This window comes from Paramisgurnus dabryanus, chromosome 2 (assembly GCF_030506205.2).
Source record: "Paramisgurnus dabryanus chromosome 2, PD_genome_1.1, whole genome shotgun sequence".
Classification (NCBI taxonomy): domain Eukaryota; kingdom Metazoa; phylum Chordata; class Actinopteri; order Cypriniformes; family Cobitidae; genus Paramisgurnus; species Paramisgurnus dabryanus.
Window position 1 is genome coordinate 34,199,053 of NC_133338.1, and position 23,983 is coordinate 34,223,035.

The 23,983-nt window shown below is 39.7% G+C and overlaps 1 protein-coding gene and 1 long non-coding RNA gene across 2 annotated transcripts in view; both read right to left on the reverse strand.

Moving 5' to 3' along the window:
* Positions 1–23,983, reverse strand: part of LOC135778864 (high choriolytic enzyme 1-like) — a 105,897-nt gene that overhangs the window by 36,096 nt on the left and 45,818 nt on the right. The window lies entirely within an intron of this gene.
* Positions 16,397–22,768, reverse strand: LOC135778948 (uncharacterized). The gene is made up of 7 exons (XR_010544665.2): positions 22,708–22,768; positions 22,504–22,573; positions 22,288–22,347; positions 20,502–20,540; positions 19,341–19,379; positions 17,920–18,116; positions 16,397–16,525 (listed from the first exon to the last, which is right to left on the reverse strand). It is a non-coding gene; the product is annotated as an uncharacterized lncRNA (long non-coding RNA).

Sequence of the window (23,983 nt, forward strand, 5' to 3'; positions counted from 1 at the left end):
TAGTCTATTTTAGTTACCTCAAAATAGCAACGCGCCAACAATGCGCCTGAACACACCTCGTTTTTAGACCAGAATGCCCATGGGCGCAAAATTGGGCGCAAATGCATTTGTTATTTAAACAACATGGCGTACAATGTGAAAATGATCTTTGCGCCAGGTTGAAACTAGCAAAAGACACTTGCGTCTGGCATTGTGCTGCATTGCGCCGGGTGTATGATATAGGGATGCACCGAATCCAGGATTCGGATTCGGCCGAATACTGGGCATTTTGACGTTCGGGTTCTGCCGAATCTTAGATTTTTTTTCACCGAACCGAACCCTAGGCTCAGGGGCGCCGCTAGCAATTTTAGGCCTTATGAAAAATAGGGGGTCAGGCCCCCCCATACCCATTTCGTACCAAACATACAATCCAACCTACTGTAGCTATTCAAAATCTTTGTCTGTAATTTAATAATACAGAACTATTTATTTTGCTATTGTTTTGACCACAGTTATCAGTATTTATAGATACCTTAAATGTCTGCAGCTAAGATAATTTATAGTGCAATGCAAATTTAATTGAAAAATACAGTACATTAAATCAAATATTCAGAGAAAATGCAACATTCTTAAAGATTAAAGATAAATGTGACCATGCCTGTGAAAACCCAGCTGAAGTATTTCTTTGTGATTTACTGTTTTCCACATAAAATCATCCTATATAATGTAAAGAACATTTGTGAAAATATAAACTTGATATCTTTAATGTTGACTGAGTAATGTCATGTCAGCGATTGAAATCATAGTGAAATTAATGCTTGAAATTAAACTGTGATGCTTTTTATCTCACAATAAGATTTGAGGCTTTAGTCTGATTTTCAGAGACAGTCTTAGTGACATACTGTATACTTGAGCTGTTACACACACGACATTGTAACATTTAAAAATGGCGAACAACAACAATGCATCTTTTCTATGTACATTCTGCCTGAAATAAGACTGGGTCAACAATGCTTGACCAAAGCGGCGTGCTGAGCTTGAACCTGCTTACATGTCGAGGCATTTTTTGGACCCAACATTCAATAGAAAAATTCAACTGCAGTAGCCACCGTTCAACCTGAAGAGGGCAGCACTCAGACGTTTTTACACCATTTGTAGTATTGAAACACTTTATATCCAAATGTCAAAAAAACTTACTAAAATCAATGAACAGCACTAATAAAACCCCATTCTTACAGATCATTAACTAAAAAAAGTTGGTTTAGGGTTTAGTTACTCTTTAAGAAAACAGCTATACTGTTATTAAATGATTCTTCAGTTTTTTAATCAACGGGGCTCTAAAATGAAATGAATAACAACTATAGCAGATTACGACACAGATTTCCATTGATTTCTTAACCCTGTTGCAAGTTGAGAAGCTTTAATATACATAACTGGACTAGTTTAGCCTTAGTTGCATTTCAGTTTTATCACAACCAACTCGATTTACGACTGCATAAAAATCCTTCCTTGGCATATTGCGTTACAAAACAAAACAGCGTGTAACCGATCGCATTTCTATTTAATGTTAATTAGCTTATACGGGCTACATTAATTTAAACAGCTTAAGGGCTGACTTCGCGTTAGAATCATAACATAAAACAGGGAACGTAAATCACCTTGTGCCTTTTTAAGTTGGGGTGAACAGAGCGAAGACTTTACAGTGGAAAGAAAACTGCATTGTATTGCTCCAGCGTCACATTGTGTAAACTGCATTTATAGTAAGGAAGTGCACATATGCAGATATCATAGGAAATAGCAGTAAATACACACACCTTGTTCTCTTCTGAAGTTCACGCGCACTGTGAGACCGTGGATTGAAGACGGCGCTAAAACGCAGAGTAAAGACGGGGCGGAGCTAAGAGGGCTCAGCTTAAGGGGTTTGCGTGTGCGGCACAGTCCTTGGCTGGGGCCCTCAAAAGTTCATGGGCCCTTAGAATCGTCCTAACTTTTCCCCCCCTTACGGCGCCCCTGCCTAGGCTTGCGTTGCGCTGGTCGACGTCACGCGGCCGTTGATTACACACATCAGGTGCGGACGTGGAGATAATTGTTTTTTTCCAGTGAGCCTGGGGCGTTTCACATTTCGTGGACGCACCTGGAAAAACTTACGCATCGCACAGCATCGCTTTTATTGTGCTTTGCAGTCGGGCTATCAAAATGCATCCCCGCCCTGCCCGTCGGGCTATCTTGACTTATGGGGAGGAAAAAAAATATTTAAATGCTTATGTATCCTCTCACAGATTTGGATGGATAATTGTGGTGCATGAAATTCAGCCATTGGGTATTTAAATTGCGTTTGAGCGCGCGCTCGAGTTTTACTTTCACTTTCGCGATCGGGCAAAGCCGCTGTACAAGAAGCAATCCGTACTGATTTGTCATGGATTTTTGTGCAAATCCTTCAACTTCGTCCTGTCAGTCATTACTATCCTCACGTAAGAAAATTAAATCTCTTGCAGCAAGCTTTAAAGTGATATAGATTGTATACGGCCAGTGAAGAGAGTGACGCAGAATCGCTCTTAAAGCGACAGTAGCCCCTGTTTTTCTGATCGAAAAAATGATCCAATCTCTAACTGGATGGTTCAAACTGTGAGTTTTGTGACCCACTAAACCACTTTTAAATGGTGAGTATATCTGGTGTGGGGATGAGCAGGAACAGTTGGTTTACATGGAAATCCAGTCTTTTTGTTTGTTAAAAAAACCAACAGCATCAAAACAATAACAAGAAAAGCAGATTAAACATTGTGGTTAGAGGCCCTATTGGCTTTGTATTGGCAAAATTTCGGGCTACCAAAAACTGAAGAGTGCCTGCCCGAAGGGCTACCAGGGATTTTGACATTTTGCAAGCCCTGTAATGGAATAAGGATGCGAGTAGGATTCGGTATTCGGTTTCGGATTCGGCCGAATCTTAAACAGTGGATTCGGTATTCGGCCGAATCCAAAAAATCTGGATTCGGTGCATCCCTTGTATGATAGAGCCCTTAGTGTTTCCACCTTGGTAATTGTTTGCTAATTGATCCTAAGCTGTGCTGACTTTAGTGAACAGTATTACAGTTTTTACCAAGAGCGAACAAATTAAATTCCTTATGCGTATCTACGTGAGCAGGACCGAAGGGTTCAGACAGAGTGAAGCTGTTTGTTTCTTGGGCTAAACCGCGTTCAGGAAAACCAATAACGAAACAGCGGTTATCGCACTGGATTCTGGATGCAATTTCACTGGCATATTCCAGTAAGGGGCTTACAGCTCCGCCTGGTTTACGTGCACCCTCGATTAGAGGAATGTCGACTTCGTGGACTCTTTTTAATGGGGTCACAATACAGGACATTTGTGATGTGGCGAGTTGGTCCTCACTGCACACTTTTGCAAGATTTTATAAGCTAGATGTCACAGCGCAGACACTAGCGCATGCTGTTTTGAGTGTAGGATTATGAATTTTCACTCCTCCAGCCTAAATATGTTTATTATTGATTTGGTTGGCAGGAGAGTTCGAACAGGCTATCTGGCAATACGGGAGTTAGAATATCCCATTGTTCAGTTTCTGTTTGTTACGTTAGTTTGGAGCGGGGAGTCCTAGTTTGCTTATTTAGGTTTTGTTCTGTGTTGGTCCTATGTTTTAGGACTCCCCGTCTCGTTCTTGTTTGACTTTATTGTGAGCATAATTTAATAAATGATTTATTTGGATAACCCTTGTTGTCCTTTTATGTTGCGTGTCCCATAACTCCTAGACAATTAAGGTGATGGACCGTAACAATGACAAAAAATAAAGATGTATTTTCTCAGGGTGGGAAAAGACACTCTGTAAAATGAAACTAGACATGAGACTGGGTTCACGAAAATTTGACGAGAATAGCCTTTGCAATGAATGGTAAGAGGCCATTCATCCTAGTCCTACCACCAGGTGGCACCCTCTCCACCAACTGGACATTGGACACTCAGGCTGCGTCCGAAACCGCATACTTTGGATTACCCTTTTGTATTACCCTTTTGTCTTGTTTGCCTGGCTTTATTAATTAACTTCTGCACTTGGTTATGTCTCTGCACGTTACAGCCTTAGAATAGAAAATAGCTTTTTATTTAATTGCAATCACAAAATGTTGTTTTTAAACAATCTAGGGTTTTTTACTAACAATTATTTTGGTAATTGATAATATCAAGTAATCAGATTTTTTGGTAATAAAATTGACATAAGTGGGCAATAAAAGTGACAATAGAAGTCCAAAACGCTTGGCCATCACATGATTCATGGAGACTTCAGTTAGTTCCTGGAAGCTCATAGTGAGCCATTAAAATACAGTGAGTTAGAGACAAAGAGCTGTGATTTTTCTTAATTAATAGTCAAGAAATGCATTTATTTACAATAAATCACACAAATATGTGCAAGTAGTTTTTTTATAAAATTCTATCAACGATGTTTTTTTGACAGATAAAATCCACTAATATAACCAGATTAGTATGGTCAGCTGCTGGTTTGTGCCTTGTTAACGTTTACGTTGCCTCATACAACTTTAAAGCTTTAAAATGCATCACACTAAGCTTATAGGGGCGGTTTCCCAGACAGAGATTAAACTAGTTCTAGACTAAAATAAATGTAAGAGCTGTCCAAACTGAAAACAACTTGCTCTGATATATCTTAAAATACATCAGTACCCTTTGTTTTGCCTCAAAATGCACACAAGTAATGTTTTTAGTAGGGGTGGGCAAAAAAATCGATTCTTAGATGATTCGCGATTCGGACGTGGGACGATTCTGAATCGATTCACAAATGTCAAGAATCGATTCTTAAATGTTAGTTTACAAAATAACGTCACGTTATCAGAACCAAAAGGCGGAACTCAACTGGGGGAGCGGTGATGCACACGGACAACTTAAGAGAGCGCGCACTGTACGAGCGCATAGCGGAGCTTACAAGAGCAGAAGAGAAAGAACACTTTAAATGCTTGTAGGACTATACTGCATATATCTCTACATTGAATTTAGGGCTGTCACCATTACTCTATTCTTTTTGAGGAGTTTTAAAAAAAATCCTTGAGTACATGTCGAGTACTCCTTAAAATAGCGGAGATGCAGTTTAGTGAAACAAACAGTTTCAGAAGCATACAAATCACACTACGCTGCCTCTCTCTCCCTCTCGTTTGCTCGCTCACACACACCGTGCGTGTGAATCAGCAACTGCGTGAGGCAAGAATGCGCATCCATGTGAATTTTGGAAGTTAAAGACGACTGAGCTGCAGTGGCCTGGCAAAACACATTTGAGAAGAAAGGCGCAGCAACTCAAAAAGACCTGCATGTTTCACAATTACTCCAAAAGACCATAATGACAATTTTGCGCGTGGAGCAGCAGTTGTGCGTTCTACCGGCATTGCCTTTGCGATCGACGTATTGGACACCCCTGCCCTAAACCATCCGCTGACTGTTTAGATATAACATGAATATACTTCTGTAAAAATATGCACATAGTTTGTTATTCAGTCGCTGGGTGCGCTGCATTATATAAATACAGTAATACTGCCAATCACTGTGTATAATGATGATGATTAGACGCTTAACGTTCGTGGAAGTTAATGCCGGTTAACATATAGAATTAATATGTCACGTTAAATTAATATTTTTACTGGTTTTAATGTCTTACAACAGAAACAGGACATGTATGTATATAAGAATGACATTATTTATCCCTAGTTGCATTAAAGTACAGTATATGACAGTTCAGAGACTAGCAAAAGCGCAAACATTAACCTGGCTTTGAAAGCAATGCGACGTAATGACGTCACAGATATGCAAATTAGTACGTCAAGAATTGATTCTGAATCGAATCGGGACCCTAAGAATCGATTCTGAATCGATTCATGAGGGTCCAAGCGATTCCCACCCCTAGTTTTTAGTAAGGCATGTTTGTTAAAACTAGTTATATTTTCTAATTAAACAAAGGCCTAGTCCTGTCTTAAACTAATCCCCGTCCAGGAAACCACCCCATAATGTTTATGCATGTTTATTGTTGTAGAAGATCTACCCGTTGTTAATCTTTTACGATGTTATTCCCGGAATGAGTTGGTTGACGCGTTTAAACTTTAATTACCATTAAGAAGAGCCCAAGCGTTGTCCTTGCTTTAGAGTGCAATCCATTTATTCCAAAACATTAAAACAGCATGACAAATACACCTATACGGTAGAACGGTCAAAAACCCTTTGCCCTTCCGGGTAAACACCTTGACCTCAACAAATATGTTTCCTATCTATATACCTGATGCATTCACAGATACACAGCGACACCTAGTGCAATAAAGAAGACATAGCCTCTCAATAGCAGCAGTAAAATTTGGCTGCTACATACCGGCCCCTATTTGTTAAGGCCAAACAGACATAACAAATGATTAAACCTCATACACCAAACACAGCTTTGTTATAGGTCTTTCAATTACACTGGACTTGGTCTGTAACCTCATAGAGCGTACATGACCTTGCTTATCTGGAAAGACCTTAAGAACTTTGCCCAAGGGCCAAGAACCCCGTGGGGCTGATGAATCCATTATCACCACAATATCTCCAGTACTCAGCCTTTTTTCTTCTGATTCCATTTTTGACGCTCATGGAGCAATGGCAAATATTCTCGTACCCATCTTTTCCAAAAAAGGTCCGAAATGTACTGAACCTGTTTCCATCGTCTTTTCGTGTACTGATCATGAGGCCCAAACACTCCAGGTGGTAAAGCTGGTTGACCCTTCAGAAGCTAAAGATGGTTGGGAGTGAGTGGCTCCAAATCATTTGGATTATCTGAAAGCTGGGTGATTGGACGATCATTTAAAATGGCTTCCACTTCACAGAGCACTGTATGCAACCCATCATCATCCAATCTCTGCTGTCGTAGCACGGAGCTTAGAACCCTTCTTATCAGGCGGATAATTCGCTCCCACACCCCTCCATGATGTGCTGGCGGATTAAAATTCCAGCGAATTCCAACTTGAGAAAGTTTTCCTTGAATTTGGGCATGGTTCAAAGCAGCAACGGCCTCCCTCAGTTCTCTTTCTGCTCCAATGAAGTTAGTGTCGTTATCAGACCTTAGTTGTAACACTTGCCCTCTTCTGCTGATGAAACGCCGCAAAGCATTAATACAAGCGTCTGTTTCCAATGACCCTGCTACTTCTATATGGACAGCCCTGCTTGCCATACAGCTAAATATAACTCCATATCGCTTGCAGGTCAATCTTCCCCTCTTTACTTCAATTGGACCAAAATAATCCACTCCCGTATTAGTGAATGGTGGTAAATCAGGGAGGACTCTCTCCTTTGGAAGGTCTGCCATTTTTTGTTCCATTGGTCTACCATTATAGCGTTTACAAAAGCTGCATTCAGTGATGACCTTACGTACAGCAGAATTAGCATTTGTAATCCAGAACCTTTTCCTCACTGTAGACAATGTGTGTGCGCGTCCACTATGGCCCAAACTCTGGTGCACATGCTTGAGAATGAGAAAAGAAACATGCTGATCCTTTGAGAGAATGAACGGATGTTTGGCCTCCTCAGGCATTGCTCCTTTACTCAATCTCCCTCCAACTCTCAAGAGTCCATTATCCAGAACTGGGTCCAACCTGTACAAAGGACTCTGACGCCTAATGGTAGCTTGGGCGGATAGTGCAGCAATCTCTTCGTTGAATCGTTGTTGCTGGCAATAGCGAATGATAACCACCTCTGCTCTTGACAGCTCATCCAGCGTTAAAATACCGTGCCAGGATGTCATCTTATTTTGTTTGCTTGTCCTCAGTTTACCAGTCACAGAAGTCTCCAACCGCTTTCTCAAGCGACTCTGTTCCAACAACATAGACTTTATTCTGAGAAACCAAGCAACTGCTGTCTTAAGCCGCCTTCAATCAGAAAAATATATCATGAGGTAGTCCGTAGGCTTCAACTCATCACACACATTAATAGCATTTACAGTCGCCTCCCTTCCAATCTCCACGTCACTGGGGTCCACACGGGTGTCTAGTACAACTTTAGGCCAGTCCTCCTCATTCTTCAACAGAAACGCAGGCCCTTCCAGCCACCTGTCATTCTTCAATAAGTCTGCCACCTTAAGGCCCCTTGACGCATCGTCTGCTGGATTATCTTGGGTAGGAACATGTCGCCACTGTGATGGCTCAGATGCATCTCTGATAGCTGCAATTCTATTTGCGACGAATGTATGAAAACGCCTATCCTCATTGTTGATGTACTTCAAGACTGAAGTACTATCAGTCCAGAAAACAGAATGACTCAGTTGAAGTTTCAGCTCTGCTCTTAACATTGAATCCACTCTGACAGCAAGAACCGCAGCTGTCAACTCCAGCCGGGGAATAGTTACGGCCTTTAGTGGAGTCACTCTGGCCTTGCCCAAGAGAAAGGAAACCTGAATGTCGCCCAATGGATTTAACATGCGAATATATGTTGCAGTTCCATAACCACCTTCGCTTGCATCCGCAAAGTGATGTAATTGGGCAAACATATTCGTCCCGAAATTCGCCGGCTTAATGCACCTAGTCACATTAAATGTTGCCAGCAAATCCAGATCCTCCAACCATCCTTTCCATTGATGCAGAATACCAGGTGGCAAATCATCATCCCATCCACATCTCCTCCTACAAAGTTCTTGCTGTAACATTTTGGCAAGTAGGTTGACTGGTGCCAGGAAGCCTATGGGATCATAAACTGAACTGGTGATTGACAGCATGCCACGTCTAGTAAGAGGCTGTTTCTTCATCTCCATCTTGAACTTAAAGGTATCAGTCTCCACGCACCACTGTAGGCCTAAAGCCCTTTCCACTGGAAGCTTATCTCGATCTAGGTCCAACTCCTTTAGGTTTTGGGCCCTTTGATCTTCGGCGATGGCTTGTAAAACAACACGACTGTTGCTAATCCACTTTTCCAAAAGGAAGCCTCCCTTTGAACATAAAGCAGTTAATTCTTTAATCATCTGGATAGCTTCCTGAGCCGTGGCAGAACTCTTTAGACAATCATCGACATAGAAATTTTGATTGATAGATCGAACTACTTCCACTGAACACTTGGACTGGTTATCGTCAGCAGTTTTTTTTAGTGCAAAGGCAGCACAACTGGGAGAAGATACTGCGCCAAACAAATGCACAGTCATCCTATATTCCACTAGATCTTTAGTGATATCTCCATTTGGCCACCAGAGAAATCGAAGAAAATCTCTATCCTCTTCAGCAACCTTTACTTGGTGGAACATGGCTTGAATGTCACCCATGAATGCCACAGTTTCTTCTCTAAGGCGGGTAAGGACTCCAAGCAATGAGCTAGTTAGGTTCGGACCCTGTAACAGCTCGTTGTTTAAGCATGCTCCTTGGAAGGTGACCCCACAATCGAACACCACTCGAAGTGAGCCCTTTCTTGGATGGTGGACTGCATGATGGGGAATATACCATACCTTCCCACTTTGGCCGGGTAGCTGTTGTTGCGATACTTGTTCTGCATAGGTTTTACTGATGAGATTATTCATATACTCTGCATATTCCTGATGCAAGTCCTTGTTGTTCAGAAACCTTCGTTTTAAACCCTGCATCCTTTGCTTGGCCACTGTAAAGTTGTTTGGCAATGAGACTTCTTTTCTTCTTAAGGGGAGTTTCAAACAATACCTTCCTTCCTGAAGATTAGTTAAATGTTCCATTATTTCCAGAAATTTATGGTGTTCTCTTGACATTTCCTTCTCCTCGCTGCATTTCTCACTGAAATCATGGTTATACTGAGCATTCAGCATGTTTTCTAACTTACACAGAGAGACCCTGTTCACTGTAGCAGAAGGGAGTTGCCTCTCTGAGGTTCCACCATTTTCAGTCAACGGTCCATTAATGACCCATCCCAACTTTGTCCTAACAGCATATGGACCTTGCCCATGGCTGTTGATGACCTCCCAAGGTTCTAGTATCTTGGGTGCATTGGTTCCTATTAGCAGCTCCACATTTGCCTTTGTACTTGGGATGTGCACCTTTGGCAGGTATGGCCATTTAAGTAGATCTGCAGATGTTACCATGTCATTAACAGTGACAGGCATTTCTTTCTGTGTTAGAACCTCTGGAAGGATGTGAAATTCGTCACTATTCGGATCAGATATCTCTAAACCAGTCAAGGAGTAAGCTGGAACAATCTTTTCTTGCCCCATAGTCCTCAACAGGAAGTTAGTTGTCATGATTTCGGTTTTATTGGCTGCTTTGTCTTTGTTTCACTTGTGTTGTGTTTTTGTTTTGACAGCTCCACACGTGCGCGCCTTCCACCTGGTGATCTCATTGTCTCTAACTCTTCGCACCGGCGTCCCACACCTGATCCTTGTTATTGCCCAATTTGGTTTGATTTAAATTCCCCTCGTTTCCTTTGTTCTTTGCAAGTTCGTCTTTGTATGTACCTGCCCGCTAGCTTGTCTAGTTCTAGTCCTGTCGTGTCATTGTATCTGTCCCCAATTATAGATTTTGGATTACTCACCGTGCTCTCTGCTGCCTTTACCCCTTTAGATTCCCTGCCCCGCTGTCAGTCTCTCCCGAGCTGTCTACATCTAGCGCTGTCCAGCCGCAGTGCGCTCTCGGTGCGTAATTCTGCGTAAGACTCGGACTACCGCTGTGCGCTGTCCAGCACAGACTCTGAAGACTCTGACCGCCTCTCTCTCTCTCTCTGTGCCCTGCCAGGATTTCATCTTGGAGGATTTCGGATGTGCGAGTGGACGTTCTACGGCTGTGCTGTGTTTCCCACTTTGAGCCTTTCCCGAGAAGGATTCCGTTGAGCCTGTCTCTCCTGTGTTGTCTCCTCGCATACATCATCACGAACACAGAGTGTCATCTTATATACATATTGACTTTCACAGAGTGTCTTCTCATATACATATTGACTTTCACAGAGTGTCATCTTATATACATATTGACTTTCACAGAGTGTCTTCTATTATACATATCACTGAGTGTCATCTCCTAACATCTCTGCATCTAATAAACACCTCTGCGCTGGGATCCTTGTGTTTGTCGTTCCTAACATTAGTTATCCTGCCTGTTATATTCAGCTTTTGCATTAGACTTTCTGAGCAAAATGTAGCTGAGATACCAGCATCTGAGAAGGCATATGTTCTTATAATGCGATTCCCTTTTGTGGATTTCACCTTTACGTGTAAAATGGACAGAGCACATCAGTCTTCTCTGGCCCTAGTACGGCCACATGTTTTAAACAAGGTCGACTGGCTATTAGAAGATCCCTCTACTTGCTCCAACATTGCAGCTTGTCCTTTAATATGAAGCACGGTGGGGTGGCTTCGACCACACACTTTACATGTCAAGTGCTGCTCACAATCTCGACTTATATGACCAAAACATAGGCACGCAAAGCATATTCCTTTCTCCCTTAAATAGCTAATCTTTTCTTTGTGCTTCTTTCTCTGGAACTGGTTGCATTCCTCCAGGGTATGATTACGTGTATAACAAAAAGGACACTCTGCTTTCTCCAAAATCTCTGAATCTAGAATTGTGTCAGACACTCCTTCAGGCAAATCCATAGATGTTACTGTAGTGGCAACGACATTTCCCTTTACTCTATCCCTGGGCTGTGGTCTAGACCTAGTGAGACCCTTCATCCCTGTAGCACCCGATAATGGATCCTGTATGTCACCAAACAAAGGATCTGAAAGAATTTTGACCCACCGTTCAATGAATGTGGTTAAATCCTTAAAATGAGCTCGGTGACCGTTTTTTTCCATAATGTCGCGTGCTTTGGTCCTCCACTGCTCCCTCATCTTAAAGGGTAACTTTGAAATGATAGTTCTCATATTCACTGGCATATCTAATTCCTGTATATACGGAAGCTCCTCCATTACATTACAGCAACCATGCAAAAATAGGGAATAAGCTTGAAGTGACTTAATGTCCTCAGATTTTATTGTTTCCCATGCCAGAGCCCTTTCCACATAAGCGGTTGCAATTTTATAAGGATTTCCAAAGTGTTCCTGTAGAAGATCCTTTGCCACTGTATAACCACGATCTGGAGCCATATGTTGACAACTACGCACCAATTCTCGTGGTCGTCCTCTTGTAAACTGCTCCAAATAGTATAAGCAGTCTGCCTTTCCAGTTTTATCCTCCTTGCTCGAAGGCCTTAATGAATGCTCTATACTGAAGTGGATCGCCTTCAAAGGTTGGAATTTCTCGAGGTGCCAGAGATGATGATTGCTGCTGTCGTACCAACGCCACAGTTATATTATTTTGCCTGTGCATGATGGTAAGGAGGTCCCTGGATGAATCTTGACCGCTTGGATAGTATGAGACTTGCCTTTGCTCATCCTCCAATGGTGCTATTATTGACTGGTGATGAAAATGCTGAGATGTTCCCATCATATTACTTTCCTGTTGCTGTTCTTTGTGGCTATACCACTGCCTTGACGTGGCTTCACACCACCGCTCTGTTTCCTTTCTCCGTACATCTAGTGATAATGGGTCAATAGATGGTAACAGTTCCTTTGACGACTCAATATTTTGCGTTCGTTTCCTGGATCCAGGTTTATACTCCTGTACTGTAGGGTTCAAGATATTAGATTGCGCTTTCCGTTTTTCCCTTTCCAAGTAGGAATTCATGGCATCACAGGGTGCTTGGAGAGAATCTTTCAGGTCTGCGGCTTGTAATATGGCCAACTTGGCAGTAGATGCAGCCAATTCAGTTTCTAAATCCAGCTCTTCCCTTCTTCTCTTAAGCAGTTGCTCCTGTTCCTCCAAAGCATGTTTTTCCTTCAAAGCCCCTGCACGAGCTATAAGCGCAGCTCTTTCTGCTTCAGCTTTTACCCTTGCTGAAGATGTGGTACTTACTCCACTCATATCACTCCTTCGACTTGAACATTTACTACCAGTGTCAACATTGGAAATACTATCATTTGGATTAACATCATCCTTATCATTAATTAAATCAACATTCTGAATTGGATGAATATACCCACAATCTGTATCATAGTGAGAAACCCACAACTTTGCATTAGTAATACATTCACCATTAAACATCATTTTTGCTTTAAACCATGTTATATGTTTGTCCCTTTCAACATCTGATAACAGTTCCAACAGAGATTCATGTATACACTGTATTTCATTACACAATTCAATCAATTCTTTAAGGGCTTTCTCAACCTGTGTTTTATCATTTTTTACCATTAAATCTTGAATTAACTTCCTTATGAGGCTTGCTTTATTTAGCTTGGCCTTTCTATCAGTTTGTAACTTGTCCAGTTTCCAAGCAAAATTATGAAATTCGTTGCCAACACTTTTAGTAATCGATTTTTATCGATTTAATCGATTCGTTGTTGCAGCCCTAATAAATATACAAAGAACAAAATATCACTTTCAATTTGTACTGTTCTGATTGCAACTACCAATGCAATTTAACAGCCAGCCAAACTCCATCCATAAAGTACAGACGAGTCAGGATTCATCTTAGTCTTTGACGTTTAATAAGATGCCAGGTACATTATGAATTAAGAGTAAAACTGCAAAAAACAGCAAATAAACAACAATCAGAGAAATTAACCAATGACTAAAGAGCATTCATGTAAGTATGTCTGAAAATAGCCCAAATTAAATCAATGTCATCAATTTACTAAAATGGGATTATCAGATGACCGAGAAATTGACCACACATTCAAATATTGACTCATACAAAAGTTATCTTATCAAAGTAGATTGAGATTAACACATTGAATATACATACAATACAAGTGACAAGTAAACTTGGAGCAGAACACAATTATTATGAATCCCTGAACACATTAATATATGCTTTTTATCAATACAAGTTATCAATACATGAATTTATTGCATTTCATTTAATAAACCAGCAGAATCATAGAGCCAAAAACACTCCCCCCATTTGTTTGTGTACAAAATTGTTGTAATATGCTTACGACTTTCAAATGTAATGCTTAAATTAAATAAACCAGGCTTGATGACGTACTATATGCAGCAGCATGCATATGCGACCTTCGGAGGCTACAGCCTTTGGATTGAGAAACGGCCTTAGGTTCGAGTGCATTGAGAGCAGATAAAAAAAGAGAGAAAGTCAAGGGCGTAAACGTGCATGGAGCAGTGAGGTAAACAAAAGCCTCCTAGTGAAAACTGTGTAACACTAAAGTTGACTCAATGGCTGTGACTCGACGGCCCGACTGTTTAAGTTTATTTTAAATAAAGCAGTGTTGATTTTTTTATTTCCGGGTCCTCTATGTTTTCGGAACCTGGCAAATGTTCAGGTAAGCCATGGGCTAGTTGGTTAAATTAACCCAGAAAAGAATACAAAAAACTAAATTTAAGGTTTGTTTCTTACCAAACCCACAGAACACAGTCAACACCTGAAATATTGCTTGGCACGATTTGCGTGGATTATGATAGCCTACATGTGTATATTATTTTAAAAAAAATGATTAAAAACTGGATTGAAGCGCGATCCAGTGACTTGCGGAGTTCAGAACTTTTCTTATTAGAGGCCCACCCATGATGGCCCATCAAACACTTTCTGCCTCTGCCACTGATTAGTTCTTCAGCGTTTTAAATTATTATTTTATTTTATGCGGATACCGCTTTTCGGTAATGAAGGGATACGAAATTTAAGACCTAGGATAAAAATCTGGGCATTTTTAAGATTTTTTAAGGACTTAAATTTAACTTTCTGAATTTTAGACTGTTCTGGCTTTGCCTATTTTAATGTTTTTGCTCCCCCTGCTGGTAGTTTTATATTCTGCAGATTGAATATGTTTTATTCAGTTTCCAGGCAAAGCACATGGTAGCACACTTTTTTAATTTGCTGTGTCAGTCCATCAGATTAACAACGCTTATCGAGGCACTGTCTGTAAGTGGAGTTTCCCTTACAGAAAAAGCACATGTATTTCACATGTGCAAAACACATCTGCTCACATGTGCAAAACACATCTGCTCACATGTGCAATACACATGCTCACATGTGCAATACACATGTGGCCACATGTGCAATACACATGCTCACATGTGCAATACACATGTGGCCACATGTGATCACATGTGTGTGATTTTGCACATGTGAAATTTAATGTGTAAACACATGTTAAAATCACATGTGACACATGAAAACATGTTAAAATCACATGTAGAACATGTGTTTTGCACATGTGAAATGTGTGCTTTTGGAACACTTTTGTGTGAATCACATGTGAATTCCCATGTGAAACACATGAGATCACATGTGAAACACATGCAAAATCCCATGTGAAACACATGCAAATTCCCATGTGAAGCACATGCAAATTCACATGTGAAACACATGCAAATTCCCTTTCAATTTCACATGTGAAACACATGCAAATCACATGTGAAACACATGCAAATTCCCTTTCAATTTCACATGTGAAACACATGCAAATCACATGTGAAACACATGCAAATTCACATGTGAAACACATGCAAATCACATGTGAAACACATGCAAATCACATGTGAAACACATGGGCTCACATGTGAAGCACATGCAAATTCACATGTGAAACACATGCAAATTCCCTTTCAATTTCACATGTGAAATGTGTGCTTTTGGAACATTTTTGTGTGAATCCCATGTGAAACACATGTGAAATTAGTGGATCACATGTGGCACATGTAAAAAAAATGGTCACCACATTATGCACATGTGATCACATGTGTTTCACATGGGATTCACACAAAAATGTTCCAAAAGCACATATTTCACATGTGAAATTTATTGTGTGAAAACATGTTAAAATCACATGTGACACATGAAAACATGTTAGAATCACATGCAGAACATGTGTTTTGCACATGGGAAATGTGTGCTTTTGGAACACTTTTGTGTGAATCACATGTGAATTTCCATGTGAAGCACATGGGATCACATGTTAAACACATGCAAATTCCCATGTGAAACAAAAAATTGTCATCACATTATGCACATGTGAATTTCCATGTGAAGCACATGGGATCACATGTTAAACACATGCAAATTCCCATGTGAAACAAAAAATTGTCATCACATTATGCACATGTGATCACATGGGTCTCATGTGATCACGTATTGTTTCACATGTGAACTTGAGAGTTAAAGTATATAAAGTAGGCCATACATTTTCTTATCATAACCCAGGACTCAAACTCACCATTTGACCCCAAGGGTAAGCTATAATCTTGCTAAGATGTCGGTGATATAAAATAAAGGCACCATGATGTGACTTTGACATAAGACACATTTTACTGTAAAGAAAAACTGATTCAAATGGAGAATTTATTTGCAAACATACAGCAAATTTTAACAAGTATCCAAACATATTCATAAAAAACAAGTATCAATAAAATGCTGTCCATACAACAACAACAACTGTATATCTGAGTGTGTGTGTGTGTGTGTGTGTGTGAGAGAGAGAGAGAGAGAGAGAGAGAGAGAGAGAGAGAGAGAGAGAGAGATATGTGTCTTTATGCATGTCCATTGTTATATGTGCATCAGTCCTCAGATTCTCTTCCAGCAGGCTCCCTGTTTTAGGATAATAAAAAAAAAGAAGATTAGAGCAGTACAAGCATCAGTCTCTCTTGATAGCATTTACTTTTTCTTTTTGAATTTCAGGATTAGCTGTTTTTAGTTGTATGGTCTTTGTAGGAATGGCCACTCGAATGTGGCATCGACGATCGATTATGAAACCATGATCGTGTGGGTTTATTTATTTTTTGTGGTTATGGCAGCATTTGGTTAGCATTACAACTTTTAAATATTGATTATGATGAACTATGCATGTGCATAATGAAACACCTGTTCTTGTCGCAGGTCCTGGCATATACAGGTAGATACAACAATAAAATGCTCACTACTGTTTTGCCATGCGAGAATGCATGAAGTCAGGAATCGATCAAAAGAATCAAAATGCGTGCATCGTAACGAATCCCCGGTTCTTTAAAGTTTCAATCGGTTCTAAAATGAAACTGATTCTTGATACCCAACCCTAGTAAGTATTGTTATTTGTATTGGTGTATGATCTTACTCTGCACTTATGGCGCTTTTCCATTGCATATTACCCCACGGTTTAGTTTAGTTTGGGTCGGGTCAGCTCACCTTTGGTGTGGTTAGCTTTTCCATCGAGTTTAGTATCACTTCCTAGTGGGAGGGATTATAGGGGTGTCATTATATTTGCGCTGCATACTGCTGTGACATCATACAAGTGAGAGTGTCATTGTACATTTTCATACATTTATTATTTTCTCAGTCCGCCACAAAATTAAAATTGGCCACCACAAATAGATGTTTGCACATCGCGTTTATCACTAACATTACATCTGTCTCACATGACAGTTTCTGTTCAAACACCGCGGCGTCAGTCGACGGCGCCCCGCTGAGCTTCAATGAAGTTGCATTTAAGCATATAATGCTGAAGTGCTCGATGTGAATGTTCTGCCAAAAACTGCAAGTTTGGAAAAAACTGTTATGGTGTTCCTGATTCTCAACTTGTGGATGTTTTTCATAGCTAAAAGGGAGTTTGGGAACTTATAGCAGAGCACAGATGACAACATGTTTGCTCGAGACAGCGCAAGCTAGCACAGGTAAAGCTAATCTACATTATAGGATGACGCGATTTTCTCAGACCAATCAGTGATCTACAGTGTTTTCGCGTCACGTTTGGTATCAGCTCGGGTCGCTTTGAACCCCAACTGAGGTAGTACGAAAAAAAGTATTGGGTACTATGTACTGCACCCAATGGAAAAGCTCCCAAAAGTAAGCTGACCCAACCCAAACTAAACCAAACCAAACCGTGGGGTACTATGCAATGGAAAAGCAACATTAGAATAGGAATGTAATAGTTAAAAGGAATAATATTTGTGTAAACAAGTTGGTAAACTATAATTTGCCCAAAACTCACAATATTGTAACATCCTTACCTATTACTAGCTTCACTTTCTCTGTCAGGACTCTGTCTTTGTTCACCAGTGGTCCCTTTTTTCCCTGTGACGGAGCATGTTGTCATTTTTTCTAAGGTGGAAATGGAGTCCATCACAGTTCTGGTGCGTTTCTTGTAATTCTCACACTTTTGGGCATAATCCAAGGTGACTGGGTTCAATTTAGTGACAGATGTGTTCTGTAAAGATAAAAAAAACATAATCCTATATTAACAGGCCAGCCCACCTTGGAAAAATATTTTACCTTTCTTATACCTTTCTTTGTGTTCCACAGAGTAACATAAGTGTATAGAATTGAAACGACACAAGGGTGAGTAAATGACAACAGAATTTTCTTGTAAGGGTGCACTTTGCCCTTAAAGGCCTGGAGAACTTTGTAGAATCTTTTGTTGCCCTGAAAGTAATAAGGCCAAAACCTATGCTTCTTTAATTTTGCTCAGGACAACTAAGAGACAAACAAAGAATTGTGTTTTGTTTTCTCTTAACTTTTACTGCCTGTCTAAAATATACTTTTTTGCACATTAAAGCAGGGGTGCCCAAACTTTTTTCTACCAAGGGCCAAAAATCCAACCTGACTAAGAGCCGAGAATTTAAAGTAAATATTGCTGTGTTATATATTAAAATTGAAGTTGCCATGATTCTCCTAATTTATAAATTTCTAATATTTAAAAAATAAATAAGCAAACATTACTTTGATGCCAACAATTTCCCGATACGATACATATCCCAATACAAGGCCACGATACGATGCACTTCACGATACAATAATATTTTGAATTACATTTTGTTCAGAATTTAGTGACATTATTATTATTATTATCTGTTTATTATACATTGAATAAGCAGTGTTGTAACTGTTGTGTTTTTGACATTCATTTATTAGCTTTTGGGGTAATTCGTAGAAATACTTTAAGTAATACTTAAATAATGTTTTTTTTAAAGCAGATTTACAAATATAGTACCTTACTCTAAGCATTATATTTGTCTCTCATTTAATTATTCTATATCTATGAATAAATGTATACACATGCAGTCAAACCTAATACTACTGTATTTAATAGAAGTTTGCAAGTTGTGCAGACGCGTGCGCCCTTTAACTTTAACTCTACATATTCCGCGAGTCATATGCGTATTTTCGATCAACAGCGATTCGTCATGCTACTTTCAAAAGTGCATCTGAATCGATACGGAAGGTGAGGTATATATGCGCGCATCGTCAGGCGTTCATGACGATGTATCTTTGTATCGATATTTTGAACACAGCACTACTGTTTATGCATAACTAATACAGTTTTATTTTCAAAGGTAACTGAGAAAATAATTTTGCCAATCATTTTTACATTTTCCTTTGTCTGTGTGCCACTCCCTCGACCTCCCCATTATTAGCCTATAGTGCAGGGTACCTGAGTTCGTTGAGTTTCGTGATGCACACCTTCAAGTATCTATGTACATAAAAAATAAATGTTTTTTATTTCATTTTAATTCCTTGCATTTAATTTCAATTTACATTTTTGTAATGCACAAATAAATAAAAAAAATTGCATTTTAAAAACTGTTTAATTAGAAATATGAACATCTGCGTCAATGATGTTTCCTTATCTCACGTGTCATGACTGGCCAAATTAAAGGTCATTGGCCCTAGTTTGGGCACCTCTAAATTAAAGGGATAGTTCCCCCCAAAATGGTCATAATCTACTCACTCTAATGTTGTTACAAACCTGGATACATTTCTTTGTTCTGATGAACACAAAGGAAGACATTTTGAGTAATGTTTGTAACCAAGCGTGCCGCACAAGCCCTGAAAAGTGAAGCCAAAACGTCTCGATCGCCCCCCAGTGACTGGTCCCAGTATAGGTCATAAACCCCGCCTCCCCATGTTATTCAATGGGACTTGAGACCAACTAAAAAAATTAATTACACTTCAATTATCTTTTTTCCGAAGCTGGTTTCTGTCATTTACTGTAGTTTTTATCACGCTGATGTAAATTCAAATGTTTGTTTTTAAAATAGGTTTGTGTTTAGTTAGTTATTTAATGATATAAAAACGGTGGTGTCACGTCATGATTGACAGCTGTGATATCGTGTGATATGCGCATTCTACGAGAGCGAGGGCGGGGTTTTGACTTCGCGGCTTCCTTTCCTGCTCACTACTGCGCATGACTGGTCCCGAAATCGCTATTGCGCAGACTCAAGACCCAAGATGTCAGTGCCATATCGAGACACTGGCGGCTTCACTTTTCACCAATGGAAGAGAGCTAACAGGCGTCGTCCATCTTTTTTTACAGTCTATGTGTGTAACCAAATCAATTAGAGGCCCCATTGACTTCTAGTATTCTTTTTCCTATTATGGAAGTCAATGGGGCCTCTGATCAGTTTGGTTACTCTGATCAGTTTGGTTACAAACAATACTCAAAATATCTTCCTTTGTGTTCATCAGCACAAATAAATGATGCAAGTTTGTAACAACAGGAGAGTGGGTCAATTTCCCGAATTTTATTTTTGGGTGAACTATCCCTTTAAGCAAGTGAATGTAAACAAAACAGGTTCTGTTTTATTTGGCTTACCTTTCATTGCTTTGCAGTTGAGTGTGAATCATCCACTATCTGAAAAAGAAGTGTATGGAGTGTTGAGGTCAGCAGTATTTTAAATAATGATTATGAAAAATTGCACATCTATCAGCTGTTTACAAACCCAGGTATTGCTAGTGCAGGAGTTTTTAAACGGTATGATAGCTAGTACCCCATATGATAAAGTTTTAGCGAGGGACCGCTTTTCTAAAGTGTTTATCCATATTTTGTAAAGAAACATTGTAATTATGTTTTCAGCAATTTTTTTACAAACTCAAATAATTTGCTACTACTGTGTATACGTTTACCATTTTTGATTTGTCTTTTTCCCTTGAAATTTGCTGGGGAATCTCTTACTGTACGTTGACACAGCCGCCGACTTGAGCTTCCAAAGTTACCGGAAGTCATTCATTTACAATGAAAGCTGACTTCTATCAGCTGCAAGGAGCGTCAAATCCATCGGCGTCGCGTTTTGAGCGACCAGAGCATCAATCAAAAAGTTGAAAGAAGCTCAACTTTATGGTAATGAGGTATGACGCGGTTCAGCGGCAAGCAGCAGCAAAACGCCAGCAACCAATCGGAATATAGCCTAGACATTCTTCGCTAGCTGATTCCGAAGAAACATTTCATGGTGACAAAGACTTCAGAGCGGCCAAAGCGTCAACAAGCTTCCGCATACTTATTGACAAATGTCCTTGACCAGGCGGCCTGAGCTTTTTTGGAAGCTCAAGTCGGCAGCAGTGTTAACGTACAGTTAGACCACAACCTGAGGGACCCCAGTTTGAAAAAACCCTGCTCTAGTGGACCAAACTGTCTATTACACAATGGCTCTGTTTACATGCACAAAATTTTGTCAATCCGACTGAATTTAATACGATTGAAAGTTACGACGATACAGTTTACATGCACCCTAAACATTGCAATCTGATTTAAATGTTCGTTTACATGTACATTATATAGAATCCGAACTGAAAGTCTGCACAAGCACACCGCAAGGATTGCCAGACTCGCATATCAAAACCATCCGAATGGATGTTCAAAACTAGCCCAAAAGCATCCCAATGACTATTCACAGCCCAAAACGAAATAATTTAATCTTTAACCCGCAGAAAAAACAACTGCTGGAGACAGTTTAAACAGTAGCCCAAATCTAAACTCGAAAAAAAGCAGAGGACTTGGCAATCCTACGCTGCGGACAGCATCTCTCGTCGAGTTCACGCTTTATCTCTGGATAAAAGTTAAAACTGAGTTAGAAAGTTGTTCTTAAGAAGTTTTCAGATATAGGTAATGAAAACACACTTTTTAAAAGGCACAACGCTATATTAATTACTTTAAGTAGCCTAATGTTTTAAAAGTACACATAAACGCTGCAGAATTTAGTACATTGCGTGCACAGCGCGTGACCCCATTAACGTTACGTGATGCATTACCTTGTTGTTGCGTGTTTCTGTGACGAGAATCATGTGATATAAGAGGTAAATATAATACGTGAACTTGGAGCAAATGTTCAGCGCATGTGCACAATGTATTTTTGCATCCGATTTAGAAAATACTATGATTCACGCGTTTACATGCATACTTTTCTCCCGTTGATCGGATCACAGATCGGAGTACACCACTTCAATACTATCCAAATTTGCATCCGATCGTCCTCAATCATATTGATTAAGGTGTTTACATGATGACTTTTCAATACGATTGAGCCATCAATATGATTACAAACGGATTATTTGGTTGCATGTAAACGTACCTAATTTGGGGTGATACCGGGTTGCATATTCACCTTATGGTTTGAAGGAGTCTCATCCTCTTCGTTATCATCTTCCTCATGAGCAAATGTAGCCTTACAAAACACCAAAGCACATTTAAAAGGACAGAGGACAAATGAGAGTAATATATGAAAAGATATAAGAAAAGAGACAAAATGAGAGCATGACAACGGAAATGTATTAAATATTTAATTTGAAGGACAATATCTCTCAATTATAGCATAACATACCATTTGTTTTGACGTCCACATTTTGTGTGTCTTTAACCACTGGTACTCTGCCTTTTTTACCCAAGGCTCTCTGTATTGAAGTAAAGCAAAAGTGATTATACAACAGTATCTTGCAGAGTATAAAATAACATAAATGAAAGCATAAAAATATTTTATAGACTTTCCATTTTAATAAATGAAATTTATTTGTTAAAAACAAGTTACCTGATTAACTTAAACCTATTTCTGTCAGAAATGGAATCACCTCAAAAATACATTGTTGTAGATACTGTTGCTATCAAACGACATTGTTTTTTTTACAACTTTACTCACAAGTTGTGGTTTTATAACCTGTATCAATTCGGAGATCGGTCCTGTCAGACTGCTGTGCAAGCGCTGGTCTGAGTTCAGTTTAAGGTGGGAGGCGCGTGTTGTTATATTTCCCATTTATGTTAGCTCAACATTTAAAAATAGCAGCCTGCGTAGCATGTTTAACATGACTTATCAAATAAACATGTTTACCATGAGGCGACTTAAAACCTATAAAAGTTAAATAAACGAATTAAATGAAATTCACTTACCGTTCACGTTGAGTATTTGTGCTGGAAACGCTTTCCAACCGCCTTTAGGCGTTTTGTTCCTCGTTGTCCACAAGACCAACCGTCTTTGGGTCACTTAACATGTATTGTCCTTCGCATATTTATCCAAACCAACTCTTACATTGTTTTCTTTTATCCATTTAATGAGCACGGTTCAACTTTCTCGTCTTATTTAGATTTACCTCAGCAAGTTGCAACGGATAAAGAGCGCGAATCACATTAACCAGATCAACTGACAGACGTACAACGTCAAAGTTCCGCGAGAGCGATTTGAAAGCAGACTCCTCGAATCGCTTTCGCGATACTTTGACGTCATCGGCCTGTCAGTTCTTTTGGCGCCGTATGAAGTCGACTTATAGACTTATAGATAGAATAGACTGTAAATAAAGATGAATACACAGAACAGATTGGAACCGCCTAGAAAAAAAGAGGAGTGTGTGCGCGTGTGTGCCTGCGTGCGTGCGTGTGTGCTTGCGCATGCTCACTGGGATTGGTTAAATGCGGATCAATATACCCCTTATTTGCACAGCAGAGCCATCAAATAATTCTGTGTTCCTTGGATATGCAAGATTGCAATTAATGCATATTTTTTCCATGATAATGCCCTGTAACTAACAGGGTGGCTTTTTTCCAGGTTGATGATGACAAGGTGATGGCACTGTACAAATAAGCTTCCATTGCCTTTATTGCAATTGTAGGACTGACAATATTGTCTGCAAACCCTTCTCCAAATATTAAGTCTTATTCTATTACAACATGCCACCTGCCAGCAACCAAATATCTTTTTAAAAATATATTGTCAATTTTTGTAAATAGATAATTTTGTCAAAATAAAGATAAAAAAAAAATCTGCTACCACATTTGTGTGTATATTGCCTTTGTGCAGATTTCAAATGTATTTA